Below are 19,352 nucleotides of genomic sequence, written 5' to 3'. Positions count from 1 at the left end.
TAGAGGGCCTGTCTCGTCCTCGAGGCGGCCTCTCATCATCCACGATATCCTCTACACGTATCTCAAAACTTCGATTCCGAGCGACATTAGATGAGTGACAATCAGTCATTGTTGCGTTTCCCCACAGACGGCGCCAAATGTTACGTAGAGTAAAACTAGTAATTCAATACAACAATTCCCAAAAAGGGTTCTCAATTTGGAGACTTTTGCAACAACACCTGGACTCAATTCCCAATCCTTAGCTCCGACTAGCAACCTGCAAAAAGGGACCCACCCAGGAGGTTTGGGTGGTATTTCCCCCTCCGAAACTTAAGTCAGGTATCAGGGATATGAAGGAACTTTTAGAGAGAGAGAAAGAGAATTTATGGCAGAATAACAGTACTATGCTCTGAAAAACGTACATTTCCCCTGATTTCAAGGACTATTTATACTGTTTAAAATGACTGTTGTACCTTGATGTCACCCTAATTTGAGAGCATCTGATTGACTATACAATAATATTGTGACACGTGGCAAGTGCTGATTGGTTAGTACACCTCACTCTTTTGCAGAATTAGGCTTTACCTGTACTGGGCCTAAGTACAATTTAGGGCCATAAAGGGTGTTTTCAGTACATCTTTTCCTCAGAAAAGTGTACTTTAGCCCATACAACCTGCTGACCCATGTACTTTTCCTACATAAGCGAATGTCACATGTAGAGCCAATATGGTGCCACGTGTCATGCCTGTAGCCATTGATTTTCAAGCTACAACAGGAGTCTATTCAAACTTGTTACAAGTTGACGTCAACGAAGGCGAACATGAAGGATATATCTTCCTATACGATTATTCTTTGGAGAGAATTAAAGAATCACCAATCAACCACCTCTATACCTTGGAAAAAGGAAAAAAGCAAAGAAGAAAGAGATGGATTTAAGTTGATGTTTGTGATGTTCCTTGCTTCTATTTATAGAAGGTAGTATTCTATTTTTCTATAACCTTACTTTTACTATATATAATTTTAAAAAATAATGCTAAAATTTTTATGTTGGCAAACATGTTGTTTGTCAAGTCATTTGGCTATTTTGATACAACTAAATAAAAATTGTGCAAGTAGACTAGAATAATGAAGTAGTTATTTTCAACCCTCATTAGATAATAAAATCTTTTGTTGCCAAAACTTATTAACCAAATAAAATTGGGACCGCTAAAAGTTGAAAGTTTATAAAGCAGATAAGCAAAACATAGTTAGGACTTAGAAATGATAGGGTAATTTTTAAGTCCGGATCCTCTAGAGTTTTAATGAAATTCTACAAGGTTGAGTTAAATCTGAGCCATAAATTTTAAAATCAAGGACTCATATTGGTGGAAGGGAAAGATTTAGAGGTGGATTTTGATGAGATAAAATAGGGGGGGTTTTGGAAAGAAAATATATGAGTCATTGATTTTTTATTCAATGGTTGATATTGTTCAAACTCTACCTTATATAGTTATTTTACAACTTTAGAGGATCCAAACACGTAAATTTTTCGTTCATTATTTATATGAAGATTTTTTAGAAGTATTATTTTCCCCTCGTACAAAAAGAAGTCGTATAGCTGCCAAAAGCCACTAATAATAATCAGTTTATTCCAAATGACAAAAGTTTCCTGACTTCAATTTTCATAGTTATAAATATTATTATGAAAGTTATTTTTTCTTTGAGGGAAGAAATTTCATTTTTTCTGACATATGCAGAACTATTGAGCCATGGAGTAGTCATAATTTTGTCTTAACTTCATAAAAATTCTAGCAACGTGAAACTATAGAGTAAAGTTGTATTTTAGCACCATCCTTGCCGTGCAAAACGTGCAGAAAAGATGTGGTCAGTTGGCACGTGAGATCGATATACATGTTTTTTTTTTTTTGACGTGATGTACATGTTGATATATACCTCTTGTATGATCTTAGAGGCGGCTAAAGTTATGTGCAAGGTGAGCAACTGAATAAATCCCCCGAAATATAAGGGCTCAATTCTATTAGTTGTCCGTTTAAAGAAAAAAAGAAAAAAAAACCTCAATCTAATTACAAATTTAAAGAGACTAATGTCTATCTGGTGTTTTTCTCCTTCTCCTATTCTCCAAAAAAGCTCCATTTATAACTTTTCCGTTTCTTCTATTCACCAATAAATTTAATCTTTATAATTTTTTTAAGCACAACACCCCTAATTTTATGAAACGAGCCTCTATGATCTAATCTAGTAATCTACTTATATTAAAATTTGGTAAGAAAAATTCCTTCGGGCTGCTTTCGCACAGGGCCTTCACCTATGGGCTCATTACAAGCCAGACACCCCCAACACCCTTCCCTCTTAAATTCTAAGCAAATGCATGGGGTAGGAATTGAACCCTAAATATTGTTAGGGAAGATGGGAAAGCTCACCACTTGAGCCAATCCCAATTCCTAATCTAGTAATCTACTTATTACTATTACAAACTAATAGATTACGCTCTTCCACTAAAAGAAAATACGTTATCAATCAAGGCTTGACCTAGTAGTAAAGATTTGGCCTCGTGACTTCAAGATTATGGGATCAAATCCCACTAGGGGCTTCTTGGGGGTGAGGTTTCTCTTACCATCCCCCTCCCTCCAAGGAGTCTGACCTACAAATCTGATTGGTTGTACCTGTGCAAGGTGTCAGTTCAATAGGGTCTCTTCATCTTACCTACTTAAAAAAATAAAAGAAAATATGTTGATATTTTTTTAAGAGGATATATGTATATAGATTATCTTATTGAAAATCACCCTTAGGTAGAGTGTCTATATATTACAAACAACTTGCATTTAATATTCTTAAAAGAAATTGTTTGGTCTCAATAAATGGCCACCCAGTACCTTCGTCAAATCATCATGGTTACTGGACAAATGGCAACTGTGTTTCCCACCTTAGGGTTGACCTAGCTTCAGGTGTTTAGGGATGCACAAAAGGGCTGGAAAGGCTGATTGCCCGAAAAGGTAACATATCCATTTATCACAAGAAAAGCCCATCCCATCAATGTTACCTGTCTGAGAATTTCCAACAGTATAAATATTACCAGTCTTATCAATTAACAAGTATTGAACTCTCACTTACAAAAACAAAGCATCTATCTCTAGATTTACTCACTTTCTATCTCTACCTCAACTGACTTGAGCGTCGGAGGAGCGTTCTTGGAAAAACCCCTAATTTAATTGTTTTGCGGGGTTTTCGGTGACAAGACTCGGGACTTAACTTCCTCTTGGGATCTTGGACTCTCAACAACACTTATGACATTTGATAAGTTTCTAGACAGAAACAGTTTGCCGCTGTCTGTGGGGAAGATACTAACAAAGTTACTTCGCCACCACTCAACAGTTTACCTCGTTGCTACTCAACAATGGCTCCAATCAAGGAGTTGCATGTGGATGGTCGCCCACCAAAATGGGGTGTAGAGCAGGGTTAGTTATCAAACCCTCTGTCGGAGAAAAGATGGAGTATGCCATCAAGTTTGAATTCTTGGGATCTAACAACGAAGCAGAGTACGAGGCAGCCATATACGGACTCGAACTTTGTATTTTGGCCAGAGCCACAGTTGTCAAAGCAAAATCTGACTCACAACTCACAGTAGGCCAGGTATATGGCGAGTATGAGGCCAAGGAGGACAACATGAGAATGTACTTGAATAAAATTCAACAATTAATCAATAAGCTAGCACAGTTTGACATCACCCACTTACCCATGTCAAAAAACCAGCAGGTCGATGTACTACACTAGTAGAAAAAACCTCAAATGCTCCGGTTGTTTAGGCCCCAAATGCTCCGTATTTAATGCGTAGCAAACGTCATACGAGCATTTGAGCATTTTACAAATGCTCCGGTTTACAACCGGAGCATTTGTTTTTAAATGCTCCGGTTTTTAAGGAAAAACCGGAGCATTTGTTATAGCAAATGCTCCGGTTTTTCCTTAACAACCGGAGCATTTGAGCTTTTCTTATAAAAAAAAAATTCAGACCTGCTACCCCTGCTGGCCATCAGCATGAGTAACAGGTCTGCAAAACACGAGAAAAAGAAACAAAAATTCCATCTTATAACAGGAGCCAAAAAATCACAACTGAATACATGACCAGCCAAGAGATGTATCAACTGTAACAAAATCAAATACAACTAAACAGCAAAACTTCCTTATGAGAAAACTTCTTTTACATATGAACACAATCCACTACTCACCCAGTCCACTACACCAAACACCCTTGGTCCGATGAACACAGCGGTAGTAGTCTTACAAAGCACAGAAATTGTAAAATCTTTACTCATTATGACTCGTCGAGGCTGTACCTGACAAACTTCTTTTACAGAGAGAGCAGAAAGAAAGAAAGAAAGAAAGAAAGAAAGAAAGAAAGCAGGGGAGCTTAATAACAATCAAAAGATAAAATTACCAGTCCACAAACTCCCCCATAAACTAGACATGCCTAAATAAACAAGAGGTGAACAAAAGGAAAAAAAAAATGGTGGGGACCCCAACTATACTGTGTATACATCCCTAAAGCCAAAATCTCATTTATGTACTGCTTTTTAAACTTACAACTAAGGTTGAGTACTGAAGAACACATACAGCCAATAGAAGAAACCAACTCCATAAGAGAAAAACGGAAGACGTGAAAGCCTGACGAGGGTTGTGAAGTTGTGGCCGACAAGAAAAATCAAATACCGCATCAGAAAACGATCCTCCATAAACACTACAAGAAAGAATTATACAGCTAACAAAATCCACCATAACCCTTCACCGACACCATCCACGGATTACGCTCACCGAGGCATCTGTAATACAGACCGAGGCGTTTGATATACTGAGAGGTGGCTTCCCCTCGATCAATGAACTGCAACTTACAGATGGCATTAGGGCCCCTCAAGGTTGCCAGAATGAGCCCATGCAAAGAAAACTCAATCTCCAAATCACTCTAATTGTAGATTTTTAAAGGCTTCTCATATGTATGACGATTCTGCGATTTACAACCAAAAAAATTAATTGGATAATGTCTTTATGTCGTAATATGATTAAGAGCCTTAAACTATCCGACACATGCAACCATTTAACATGAAAAAAGTACCAATATATGCTTACCACTTCAGCAGATCATATAAAATATTCACCAATTACACTTACATAAATTCACCACACTTTAGATCCATTTTAGTTGGATGCAATGCATTTTTTCTGGCTAACAAATGAGCCCAATATGTTTCTAAACAATGGGAAAGGTTCAGCAACATATTGCATCACCCAAGCTGATCATGCAAAATCTTCGTCCAGAGTTCCATAACCAATTTCTAACTGCATATTATAATTTTATGAACAAGCCATGACAGAGCTTCATAGTCTGTCCCATGGGAGCCTTTGCATAAACTTAATAAGAGCATACAATCGTCAATTCAATTCATTTGTGAACTTATCCATTAGCAATGAAGTGTATAGGGTCACCAAACCTTGATTACCATACATCATAAAGGCTTAGATAATAAATGAATAGGACAAGAATCAAGCATTTACTTATAGGCTTATGTTACTTAGGTTCAAGGATATAGATGAGTACATCTGTAAATCACAGGGTTAGGCTTGACTACTAAGGGGTTTTTGAGCATCTTTGCAAAAATATTTAACTAAAGAAATTGGTCGAGACTCAAGAATTAGAATTTTGAACATTGCCCTCCTAAAACAGTAACCTAGTAGTTGATATAGATGCCCCTATAAGCTAAAATGTAGCATAAGCAGAGTCCTGTAAAAGATAGAAGTAGAAGACTAATTTTATATTTTTTTTAAGTTTAATACACTGTAATAGGTGTTTGAGAAATATCCTTTTTAACATACAATTTATATAGGTCACAGTCACATACAAAAGGAATACATCTCAATCAATTAGAAATCTAAAGTAACATGAACTCCACAGATTGTTTGTTATAGAACAAACTCCTAACACCTACTCTGACCAATCTCTAATAATACCCAATTAAACGACATATCCCAAAGGCAAGTCCAAGCACTTCCTCTACTGAGGCAAGTAGCTGCTCTTTCTTAAGATAGTGGACAAGACCTAGCAAAGAAGATCGATCCACATACAGGTAACAATTGAAGAGAAATGAAAATAGAAACAATACCTTGAAAAGATTAAATGGCATCTGAATCTGAATCCGGAAAGATTTCACTTTATCATGGTCTACGAGATCAAAATAGATATCCTTTCCTATCTGTTCCATCAAGTCGTCATCTCGTGCAACCTAAAAATAAAATGTTACTATCAGAACACATGTAAACATTAAAGGGAAAAGGTACACAACCTTAAATTATTTCCTGAGAGATAATACTTAGCCGTGACCTTTATAATGGTATATAAGTGTGCCTCTGCCTTTTCCTTCTTCTTATGCTCTTTCTCTTCTTGTTCTCTCTTCAAACGTTCCTAAATAAAGCAACAAAAAAAAGTTCAGGTACAGCACAGATAAAAAAAAAATTAGCATCTCATTGAAATCTCACCCTAAGATGCTCTGCAATGTCGTTTTCATCCACATTACAATAATTGCACTGCAAAGAACTTTATTTGCTTAGATTAACAAAACGTTCAGTAGAAAATACATATGCTAGTTATCCAGGAACAGAAAATAATCAAATGAAGAGCGAATATGTATGTACCATGTAAACTCTGCGAGCTAGGATTTATGGTAAGAAGATGGAGATCCAAAAAGAGTTCTAATTGACCTGATGTATCCCCTGCAGAAATAGATATATAGATATCAACAGCTCTGTCAGTCACAGGCTTATGATACTCAGACGGAAACCTCGGAAAAATCTTTAGGGCAAATAATCGACAGAGGTTCTTCTCTCTCAACCCAAAATGACGATGACATTGAGCAGAGAAACTCAAAAAAAGATAGAATCATCGAAAGAAGGAAACCTCGGACAAATCTTTGGGGAAAATAATCGACAGAGGTTCTTCTCTCTCAAGCCAAAATGACGATGACATTGAGCAGAGAAACTCAAAAATGAGGGCGAATCTTATGACACTTCATATGTATTCCAATTAAAATGTCAAAAATCAAAGAAAATAAAAAAAGACAGAACACTTAAACACATAATAAGTCACTGTCTTATCACTCTCTAATTCAACTACTTACATTAATCAATCAAAAACCCAATCCATTGTTATTGATTTGTCAATTATTCGATGACTTGCAGCAACCTTTATAGCCAAAAAAATAATATTACCACTGAAAAAATGAGTTAATGATATCATACCTTATATCGAAAGTTCTAATGTAACCTAGTTGATCCACTATAATGAATTTCCTAACAATCAACAACATAAGTTACATATTAGTATATGAATTTACAATATTATGCAATAAATTGGGTGAAGCAATAAGAAATCTACAGAAAAGAGGCGACAGAATTAGGGTTACCTTTAGATCTGAAAACAAGGAGAGAGAAAGCAAGAATTAGGCTTATCTTTAGATCTTCTGTTGCTACTGCTGCACCAACATTTCCACGAAATCAGGGTTTTCAGGCATCAAGATCAAGTGATAAAATTACTAAGAATCAACAAAATTAGCCACTGCAAGTCCTAATCCCTAATTTCACGAACCATAAAACAAACAGAAACCCTAATTTCAAAGCTATCGGTGTTAAAACAATTTAATCACGGATATCATTAGGGACACTAGTACAAAAATTGCTAATTTAGGGTGTTTCACATAAATATTTGGAGAGAGAAAGAAAGAAACCTGAGGGATCAAATGCTCGATTGAACTGCAGCCGGTGAACTGTGGTGGAAGCAGCAACGGCGGCAGACTTCGAACTCGATTGAACCTAAACTGTGGTGGAAGCAGCAACCGCCAGGGACTTCGAACTGCGGCAGACTTCGAACGGCGGCCAGGGACTTGTGCGAAGCGAGTTCAATTGAAATCCGGCGGAGGGAGGGAGGGAGGGACGACGGAGGACGGCTGAGTGGTGGAGGATGCGAAGGAATTGGGAGTTGGGAGGGAGAGGCGACTTAGGAGTTAGGGTTAATTTGGGACGGCTGACGGGATGAGTAATAAGTATTTGATAACAATTAGAAAATAAGTCGTGCCTACCTATCACAAGTGCTCCGTTGATCAACCCGAGCATTTGTATCACAAATGCTCGTGTTGATTAGTCAACCGGAGCATTTGGTATAAAATGCTCCGGTTCATTAATCCACACGAGCATTTGTATCACAAATGCTTGGGTTGATTAATCAACCAAAGCATTTGATAAGTAGCAAAAGCTGTTTTTTACACTAGTGCTAGCTCAGATGGCCAGTTCGGCTGAAGGGTTAGCCCCTCAGACCATCATGTGGAAGGTCTTACATTAGCCCAGTATCAAAACCAAAGAGCAGCTGATGTTGAATTGATCATCCACATGGATGGATGAAGTGGTAAAGTATCTAGGGGATAGGGAGTTGTGTGAATATAACAAAGAATCAGAGCGGGTCATCAAATAGAAATCTGGGTGCTTCCTATGGCACGAAGATCAGCTCTACAAGAAATCCTTTACCCATCCTCTACTCAAATGTGTAAACCCCGAGGATGGAGATTACATACTGAGGGAAATCTATCAGGGGGCATGCGACAGTCATCAAGGAGGCAGAACTATTGCAAGAAAAGCGCTTAGAGCTTGTAACTACTGACTAACTCTAAAAGGGGATGCACACGAGCTAGTCAAGAAATGTCCCTCTTGTCAACTCAATCGGAAGTTCACATAGTAGCAACTACCCCTCTAACCACAATCCAAGTTGTTTTGCAATTCGATAAATGGGGGATGGACCTCCTTGGACCATTCACTCCAGTCTTCGGACAATGGAAATTCTTGATAGTCGCAATCGACTATTTTACTAAGTGGACAGAGGTCGAGCCACTCTCATCCATAATCGACAAACAAGTGCAACCATCCATATGGAGATATATCAGCAGCAGGTTCGACGTACCAAGAGCATTGGTATCTTATAACGGATGCTAGTTCAATAGCAGGACCCACTCGTGAATATTGTGCCTGATTTGGAATACAGACTAGGTTTTTTGTTGTATTAAGGCCGGAGACCAATGGATAGGCCGAGTCGGCTAACAAGACAGTCCTAAAAGGAATAAAAAGATCCTTAGAGGACGCTAAAGGAACGCGGGTCGACGACCTAATAGGAGTTCTTTAGGACATTATCCCTTTAACCTAGTATACGGGAGTAAGGCAATGCTCCCAGTGGATGGAGGTTGACATTCCCTCAACCCAATTGAATTTCTACGATTTCGAGCAGAACAAAGAGGAGAACCTTTTAACTTGGATCTATTGTCGGAAACGAGGGGTAATGCTTTGTTAAACTCCATTCGGTACAAGCAACAAATCACCCGGCAGTTCAACCACCAAGTCAAGGCCAGACCAATCCGACTCGACGACTGGGTGGTCCGCAAGGTTGAAGCTACATAACTTTCACACCTTAAAGGAAATTTGGAACCCAACTGGGACGACCCTTACAAAGTAACTGAAATCATCAAACCGGGCGCATTTTGACTGGAATCCCTGGAAGGAGTACCCCTGGCCCCTCCCTGGAATGTAGACAACCTAAAAAGAGTCTATGTATAGTGTTTGTTGCTTGCAATACGGGAATATGTAATAGATAAATAGCGATTTGTAGCTAGATCGACACATTTTGTAACCAGTTGGACTGTTAGACTTAACCAACCAATGTAGTTCGGTAAATTTTGCAATTAATCAAAGTTGATGATCACTTAAATAGTCGCAAAGACTTAACCAGTCAATAAGTTCTCCGCAATTGGGTAAACAACTTAACTCGTCGGATAACAAAGACTTAGCCAGTCGGAAGATCATAATGTCACGTAATCGATTTAACTTAACCAGTTGTTACGAGAGTTGAGGTGAAACTTAGCCGGGTAAACAATATTGCAAACAAAAAAGAAAGACAAATAGAGATTAAGGAATTTTCATTGATCTAATTTAAAAGTTTACAAAAAGCCAATCTATTGCAAAAGCAAAAAGAATACAGAAGCAACCAAGACAACAAAGAAGGCCTAAGAAATAGGGGGAGGGGGAATGTTAGAGACGCTCTCAGCCTTCTCAGCACCTTGATCGGCCTCAGCAGCAGCATCATCCTCGTGCTCCTCCAGGTTCATATTTTGATGAATCTCAGCAACCTCAGCGTCATAGGCTTCTTGGTACCTCAACTAGACGTCATTTCAGGCGAGTGAGGGATGAGATTTAACTAACACCCCCTTCAGCGGCTCCAAGGCTTCGTATCCGCCCATCTTATGAACCTTGTGGCCCACCTCAGCATTGAAGTCCTCACAATCCCGGGTAGTTTGCCACTGGGCACACCACTGCTCTCTTCTAACCGAGCGACCCTATCTTCAGCCTATAGGCAACCTTCTCCTAAACAGCCTCCAGCTTGCTACGGGTGTCGACCAAATCCGATTCAGCCAAAGCCAACTTGGTCTCAGCGTCGCCTTTAGCAGTAAAAGTCGAGTCGCGGGTAAGGAGAAGGTCGACCTTCTCCTGCTTCCAACCGTCCTGCTCGTCCCATAAGTCATTCTGGTCCTTCTCTATGTCTTTCTCGGCATCATCGAGCTTTGACTCGGTGATTTGCTTAGCCTCTTGTGTGTCATAAAGCTTAGTGAATTGCTTCCTGGACTTCTCCCTCAAATCCTCCACCTCCTCACACCAAGTCTGTCGGTTCTAAGCCACAGTGGTCATCAGGGTGGAGAACTGCCAACTAAAATAATGTTAGAATCATGAGTAAGAAACATAACAAAGGCAAGTAACATAAAAAAAACTCACATCGAATCATAAGTGGTAGAGCCCATTAGTTTCATTTTTCCTAAGGGTGGAGTTGATATGCTCCCAGTCGATTGATGTGTAGATGACTTCCAAAGCCTTGGATAACCTCTTGTTCTTCTGTGAGCAACAAAGCTCGCTGAAAAGAACAGAAGCGGCCACCTCATTGAATGGACCCCCTCCCTCAGTTCAAGACTAGGGGATTAGGGAGTATACTCAGGACTTCCCCAAGACTTGAAGTCGGAAGAGTATAAGGAGATTAACGCACTCTTGGCCTTATCAGATGACTTGGCTTTCTTGGTAGCCTCTCGCTTTGCCTTAGCTAGAGCCTTCTTGGTCTGAGCGATCTTATCAGCAGAGCGCTTTTTCCTCTTTTTGGCTTCAGCTTGCCATGCAACTGTTGCGAAAAACTTAACTAAATACATAAAGGATAACATAATGGAGCTTGGAAAGAAATCATACCTTAGGCACAATCGGCTTCTTCATGACCTTGGACGTGATCTCTGCCCTTAGTCGGGCCGCTTTCAAAGCCATAAAATTCAGTCGCTCGGCCATTTAAGGATTCGACTCGAGGAAATAAGCTAACGAGTGAGCTGCAAAAATAAGGAGAAAAGTTAAACAAAAAGAATAGCAACATACACAACAATTTCGACCGTAAACTGGACCCCCTCAGTAAATTGGTTTTCGAAAAAGCCGAGCTTAGACCCATGGCAGACAAAAAGTGTTCGTTCTTGAATAAATGGCAGATGGGTAGCCAATTGCCGGCAATAAATTTTTCACCCCGTTAACGATCTTAGACTCGATCTGCATATAGTAGGCTGCCGCTTCTTCTTCGTCATTAAGATCAGGGACTCGAAAATTCAGTTCAGACCGCGGCTCGGACTCCAGCCAGACAGTCGGTATCCCCCAATCCCTGTCATAGTAAACAAAATCAAACTCCCTTTGGAATCCCTTTTGAGAAGTTGGTAGATGAGTCACGGTCCGATATACCCTTCAGACCTGGAAGCTCCACCAACTCGGGTCATTATCCCCGTCCATCATCTCGACCAGTTTGTACATGTTACTCAATGAAGTAAGGGGGCAACACTCCCAATATTCAATGTAATCCCTCATAAATTTATGAACTGGCGAGCGATCCACTTCGCGGACGTTGATTAAGGTCATCGTTCCAAGAATTTTGCATGGACTCACAAATCCTTCTATCAAATTTGAAAATAATTTATTTCTTTAAAAGGTTCACTATGTGAAAGTCAAAGGAATTATTTTAAGGATTTATATAAATTACAATATTTTATTTAGGCATGCTTTGAAAAATATTTGAAATACTTTTTGGATTTGAATAAGGAGTCTAAATGGGCTTGAGGAACCCACGCACTATTTAGATTAGGAAAAGGACTTCTAATTGTGTTAGGAGATTCAAACATCAGTTTTACTCATCATTAAACTCTATTTAAGCCCAATTACCTTTTCCTACGCCCACAAGAAAAACACTTATATAAATTCATTAAACCCATAACTTTTCCCCACACATAAATTTTCTCTCTCCTCACTCTTCATAACCGGCGGTCTTTCCTTCCTTTCTCTCTCACAATTTTGTTTCTTTCTTTCTTCCCTAGCAACGCTTTCTTCTTCAACAAGTAATCTCCCCTCCTCAATTGAACCACCGCTGACTTCCGCCACCTGTAGTCGTCCCCCACCGCTGGTGCACCCTTGTTCTTCCTTCCTTTGTTTTGGTTTGATTAACTTTCTTCCTCCTCAAGTTTAATTTAAAGATTGTGTTTTTAATTTGATTATGTTTAGAAGCTTTAGGTTGATGATTTGATTATGAATCTAAGATTATATAATTTATGTATTGGAGAAATAAATATTCACATTTATTCATTATGTTTAGATTGGATTTTTAATTATCAAAGCATGGATTTTTAGGGTGTTAAAGATTGGAAAATCATACTAGTATTTTATAATCTATGAAATTTATCATTCTTATAAATTTAAGTATGTTTAAAGGGATTTTTAACAGATTATATGTTGTTGGATTGTAAAAAGGATATAATTGATGGAGTTTTAAAGATTTTAATAACTAGTACGATAGTACTATGCTATGAAGTATTAGTAATTGAAGTTTTGGAAACAACTTTTAAATATTTTAAAAGGATGATTAAAGTATTTTCAAGTTGCCGTAAATTATTTAAGTATTGATTATGAATTTATATTGGTTTTTTTAGGCGGAGAGTTTCTCTCTAGGCGACTTTTAAGACTGTTAAAGTGGCCTATCAGTTTGTTTACACAAGGTACGTACATATCTATGTATTGATTGATGCAGTATCATGATATTAAGAAGGAAAGTTATGTAGTATCATGTATAAGAACTATGTTGAGTTCATATATGATTGCTATTTTGTCGGATTTTGCATGTTTTATGACGTGCGAACATGTTAATTTTGAGATTTATTATGAGATTTATATCATGTTTGTATGGAAAATTGATGCAAGGATGTTAGTAGGGGAACTTTATTTTATTATTTAACATGGGGAAATTAATATATATATTGGTATGAATCATGATTGAATCATGTTGTTCCCTTGTATTATTATTTCACTACTCTATGAAGATCGAGGGCCTTATAGTAAGTTGATATTTTTATACCTTTTAAAGGTAAGTTGGTTGGTGGGTGGGTTCAACAAATAAGGAAGGTTGGATTAAAGAAGGAATTAATCTTGGGTTGTAAGTTGTGTGATCACTTATCTAATCCTAAGATAAAAATAAAAGTTGTGATTGTTTGATAATGTATTATTTGTGCTGCTTGTGTGTTATAACAAGTAATAAATGGTAAATCACGTAAAGTGAAACTTGAATAATAATAGGCTTTAGACTAGTGCACGTCTGAAGTATTAGACGAACAATATTGGGGTACATGGTGAGCATGCCATGGCTTTTTCCGGGATCAGATTAATCACTTATTTTGAAAGTTTCATTGATATCGTAGGTCATGGGAATACGGGTTGCACCCGCATTTCATCTTCTAAAGGGAAGCCTGGTTTAGTTAGACAACTCAGTCTAGTGACTATTCTGTTTGAAGTAATAAGAATGTTGTTAAAGTTTAAGTTCAATAAAAGTTATCTGCAAGTTATTATGTTATTGTTTATCCCTGTTTACTATTTATTAATATCAAGTTAGGATTGTATATTTATTTATTATGCTAATCACGTACTTTTGTTTGTGTATGTTGATCATGGCTATGCCTTATTGATCCCGTGATGATCCATTTTGGTGAGCAGACTTTCTAGATCAATAGTGCATTGTCATCTACAAGCTAGGTTTGAAAATGATGCATCATTCAGTTCGAAAATGGAGAGCTTGTGTAGTTTATTATTTATTTATCGTACATTAGTTTATATATTTTACAGTTGGTTTGATTTTAAGTTAGTTCGTTGACGTTATTGGTTGACTTTTGAAGTTGACTTTGTTGTTATTTAAATTTCAATTCTAAAGTTATTTATTATGTTTTTTCGCTGCAAAATTATGAATAAGTCGATACGTTATTACATGGGCGATAATGCTTTGTTGATCTCTAAGTTTTATATTTAAAATAAATTTTGGGAAAGAGAGAATTATCGGGGAGTTACACTCGTAGAGATTTTGAACGGTGAGGATGCTTCCCCATGAATTTGGAGAAATCTGGCTAAGTGATCGGTTGTAGGAGTTCAGGATCTCCTTGACAAAGGGTGACAAGGGAAACCGAAGCCCCGTATCCATCTCTATATAATAAACCGCAGTATGACCCAAGGGAGGAGTAAGGAATGTGTGATGAGCCTCCGGTCGGACCAAATTGAAGGGGTCCTTTATTAGAAACTTGGCGCTCGTACCCCGAAGATCCTTCTTCAAGGCCTTCATTGACTCAAGAAGGAGGAGGAAAATACCCGGTCCTCCTTTCGGATCCAAATCTGGGTACTCTAGTTGGCCTGAAGTCGACGCCTTGCCTTCGTCCTTCTGCATGGCTACCCTAACTACCCCATCAGACAAGTATTTTATAAGTAACTCCTCGAGGAGGAATAGGCTAGGGACACCTCCTAATGGTAGGGAATGATGCCTTAGGACTCCTCCTCCACTAACGATGGAGCGCTCGGAAGACACTACTACAAAAATGACCAAAGAAACTACATATAGGAGACCGGTTGAGGTTATTAACCCATCTCTTAAATATAGGAAACCATTGATTATCTAAAACTAGTCTCTTAAGTTTAACTATTTGACAAATTAAAAAAGTTGTTGTGAAATAAGAGACTGCTTCCAAGTAAAACCGGTTTCCTTGAAATATTTTACTTTTTTATTCAATTTTTTTTAATATAATACACTATGATACGTATATATTGTTCTTGTTGTTGTGATATATGAGACTACTTCTAAAACTGCTCCAAAAGATGCTAGATACTCCTAGATAGAGAAAACGAAAAAAAAAAAATACACAAGAATCTCTCATTGAAACCAAACCCTAACCCTTGCAACCACCTCTGAATCTCCTTCCTAGAGACGAACCTCCACCGCCTCCCCCTTTCATCACTATTGAGGCTCGCAACCGCTTACCTCCTGCTCCGTTAGTGAGCCGGCGAACCTGATATTAAATCTGGCACTGAGTCGCTCAATTATACCAAGCACTGGGGTCAAGACAACTTATTAAAGTCGACACCAACGTTTTCCTACACCCCTCACCTCCTCGAGAAGTTTGTAGGGAGGTGAGGTGGGGGTGGGTCACCTTCTCGGACGAATCTCCCATTATTTATAGACAAGGGATTCGATCGAGACTTATTGAAAGAAAAGAAACTAAATTAAAATTAGAAGCATACCTGGTCGGATGAAGAAACTGCAGAAATTGAACTTGAGAAGATTGAAAGACTTTTGAGAGAGAAGAATTTGAGAAATGAGAAAATGATCCATGTAGGCGTGTTTTTATTTCGCCTATGCGGTGTGAGCGCGTATTATATTTGACTTCTCTGTTGTTAAGGTTTTATTGAAAATTATTTTGAAAGAAGTGCAAACAATTCTATTTATGAAGAATCATAAACCTAATTGGATATGGAAAAATCGTAGGGACAAATTAGGGACTTATGCCAATGTAGATTTTCCCGTCATGACTCCATAGATGGTCAAAATTAACCAAAGATTGAGTTCAGGGGTGAAGGTACAATACAATCATGAACTATATTGCCCATAGCTAGCCTTTACTAAATAATCGATTCATTATAGATTTTACGGCAAATAATAATCATATAATATTTTTATACACCCTAAAAATATTTAGTCTAGATTGGTTCAGGAAACACATAAAAATACTATTTTTTAATGACAAGTTATTATGCAATCAATTTACAGAGGAACCTAGCAGGTTGTCCAAATTAATCTGATTAATATTAGAACAATTCTTTAGATATTTGATTAGCATGAATAACATGTGGGTGATAAAAGCATTAACACAGAACAATCATATAATATTCATAGAATGATCAGGCACACATAATATACATAGGCATGAATAGATAAAATATGAAATAAAGTATATAAAAGAGATTAGAATGTACAACGACATGATTTTTATATTAGCTACATCAGAAAAGAAATAATTAGTAACTTCAATATAAAAATGAAGAATTTATTCAAGGATCCTCATTATTATACTTATGCGGTTTAGATTGAAAAGCACAACGACCTTTAGGCGGAGCAATCGTGGAACCAAGAACGCAGAAATTAGGAATAGATTGAAAGTATTGTAAGTGTTTGAGAGAATTTGTTTTCGTAAGTATTCATAAGGAATTTTTTATTCGTAAAATAATAATGAAAAATGGTCCTCGATTCGGAAAATCAAGAGTAATTATAGGCAGAACGATATTGTGCCTCACGTGCCTGTTGCGCTTGGCGCCGCTGACGTGTCAGACGCATGACTCGACATGCCCAATAAAAAGCGTACATATGGCACACATTTTGAAAAAGATAAGAAAGAAACTTCGCGTCTCACGCAGATACCTGCGCTTGACACAAGACTTAGAATGAGTCAGGAAACCACATGCCAGGTGCAGATTAGTGCACCTGACACAAGTGGACAGACTTGTGCCTGACGCACAATTGTGCACCAGGCACAAGGTCCTGAGCCAGGCGTAGGTTGGTCGCTAGGCACACCAGAGTGGCTCCTGGTGAGCCTTCGCCAGCTTTGTTTAAAACTGCATTTAAAAGATTTCTTTTATCCCTTTAATTACGGATATCTGGTTTTACGGGATAGAAAATGCTTTGAAATTATAAAAAATATCTTTTGAAAATATTTATTTATTAAAATAAATCAATTAATTATCAACTAATTGGGATTTTCCAAGAATTGGGCTCAAGTATAATTAATTATCATGAATAATTAATTGGACTTTAGAATATTATTTCGAAACACAATTTTTGGAGTAGTTGTTTACACTAGTAGAATAATTGTTTATTGCTGCAATTTTACCCATACGCAACAATATATCACGTAAAAGGAAAAAGAAAAATATAATATAACCATATTGCTACGGTTTTTGCTGAAAACAGTAGCAATATGGTTTTAGAGGAAATTTTTTGAAATTTTTTTATCATTTGACCAAACATATTGCTGTCGTTTTCGGCAGAAACCGCAGCAATATATTAAAATAATATAAAAAAATATTATTTGGATCTATTGCTGCAGTTCCTACCATAAACCGCAGCAATATGCTTTTAAATTAATATAAAAAGCATTCATTTAGGGTTTCAACCTTATTTCACTCCTCTCCCCCGCATCAGTTCAGCCTCACGCCTCTCTCTCTCCCTCTCATCACTTCAGCCTCACGCATCTCATCAGTTCAATTTTCTTTCACGCCTCTTCCTCTCCCTCTCATCAATTTTCTTTCACGCCTCTCATTAGTTCGATTTCGTGCCGGTGTTCTGCCGGTGTTCGGCCTCTTTTAACGTGTTTGATTTCGTGGAGTTCGATTTTGTTTGTGCGACAAACTGCGAGGATTTTCAGATCTGGACTCGGATGGTCCTCTAAATACATCGATTTTGTCTGTGCGAACTGCGACGAACTCCTTGTTGGATTTTCAGATCTGGGCGAGTGGTTGCTGGCAATTTTGTTCGCTGCGACGTTGGTTGCCGACGATTTTGTTGATGCGACAAACTGCTCGGATATTTTATTATTGTTTTTTTGGTTGCCGACAATTGTTCGTTGCATGAATATTTTATTTTGTACGTATTATTTATTTGTATTTTTACTTAAATTTTATAGTTAAATTTTGTAGAGGTTGATATTTTAGTTGAATGTTGTTGATGGGACTTTTTATTGTTTTTATTGTTTCAGATTTGTTTGTTTAGTATAATTATCTTATTTTCGTTTGTAATTTTTCTGTATTTCGGATTTTTTTTCTTCATTAGTTTCATTTTCGTTTTTTTGTTCAGTTTTCTTATTGTTGTTTTTTTTTGTTAGTTTCATTTTATGGTGGAAGTTTTTGATTTTTTGCTATTTCTTTGAATTTTTTTTATCTTTCGATTCTAAGGGTAAAATGCAAAAAAAAAATTTGCTTACACTTGTACCTATTGCTACGGTTTTTCCAACAAACCGCAGTAATATGTCTATTTTTAATTATTATATTCAGTATATTGCTGCGGTTTTTCGGAAAAACAGCAGCAATATACTTTATGAATCTGATATAAAATATATATATTGATGCGGTTTTACCCAAAAACCGCAGCAATATGTTCAAATATTGCTGCGATTTAAAACCGCAACAATATATTTATTATCTATTGCTTCCCCCTTAATTGCTGCGCGGCGAAACCGCAATAGGCCATTAAATGACCGCAGCAATAATCATTTATTCTACAGTGTTAGATTGCTCTACCGTTGGATCGCACCGACTAATACCGCGGTATGTTTCATTATTGGATTCTTACATGGGGATACACAATTATGTATCTACAGAAGCCCCCACATTGATCGAGGTTCAGGAAATTGACAGTCAAAGTATACGGTGTCGAGACGGAAAATGATTCAAAACACTCTTCAGTTTAGAACTAATCTATATTCGTCGGTCTCTGCAAAACAAAGTTATTATGCAGGACAATAGCTTTAAGCAATCTGATTACCTGCAGGGAAAGATGTTAGGAGATAGGTGCAAACAACTCAGATAGAGTAGATAATGATGCAATAATGCAAACTTAAACTCTCTAAGGATGCATGAGATGCAATTCAAGGATTAAGGTTATGCAAAGCTAAGGGTTGACACGTCATGCAAGGTCAGGGTTATACAAGACTAGGATGTATAAAATGCAACGCAAGGTTAGGGTTTTGCAAGGTTGCAATGCAAGGTTAGGATTTTGCAAGGTTAGAAGATGTGTAGAATGATAGAATGATCAGGCTTGAAAAGAATGATTTTCGAAAATCGCTTTTAATAAATATTTGGGGTTCGTAAAATGAGGTCCACGGATTACAACTTTTCGAGAGTTTTATTCGACTTGGAGGCACCGCCACATATATAGG

The 19,352-nt window shown here is 37.5% G+C and overlaps 3 long non-coding RNA genes across 3 annotated transcripts in view; 1 reads left to right on the top strand and 2 right to left on the bottom strand.

The window, feature by feature from the left end:
* LOC109135607 (uncharacterized) overlaps nucleotides 1-14,331 on the top strand; it is a 39,028-nt gene extending 24,697 nt beyond the window's left edge. Inside the window, exons 3-4 of the long non-coding RNA XR_008970412.1 lie at nucleotides 13,047-13,112; nucleotides 14,101-14,331. This is a non-coding gene — a long non-coding RNA (uncharacterized LOC109135607). The remainder of the gene's footprint in view (nucleotides 1-13,046; nucleotides 13,113-14,100) is intronic.
* On the bottom strand, nucleotides 4,043-6,689 carry LOC104907771 (uncharacterized). Its single transcript, XR_007276528.2, has 4 exons — nucleotides 6,502-6,689; nucleotides 6,347-6,427; nucleotides 6,129-6,248; nucleotides 4,043-4,975 (listed from the first exon to the last, which is right to left on the bottom strand). It is a non-coding gene; the product is annotated as an uncharacterized LOC104907771 (long non-coding RNA).
* LOC130592188 (uncharacterized) lies at nucleotides 6,697-7,544 on the bottom strand. The gene is made up of 3 exons (XR_008970413.1): nucleotides 7,425-7,544; nucleotides 7,261-7,311; nucleotides 6,697-6,735 (listed from the first exon to the last, which is right to left on the bottom strand). It is a non-coding gene; the product is annotated as an uncharacterized LOC130592188 (long non-coding RNA).
* Nucleotides 14,332-19,352: the final 5,021 nt, after the last annotated feature.

Source organism: Beta vulgaris, chromosome 7, assembly GCF_026745355.1.
Source record: "Beta vulgaris subsp. vulgaris cultivar EL10 chromosome 7, EL10.2, whole genome shotgun sequence".
In the NCBI taxonomy this organism is placed as follows: domain Eukaryota; kingdom Viridiplantae; phylum Streptophyta; class Magnoliopsida; order Caryophyllales; family Amaranthaceae; genus Beta; species Beta vulgaris.
Note: the sequence above shows the minus strand (reverse complement) of the source record. Positions and strands in the feature narration are given on the sequence as shown.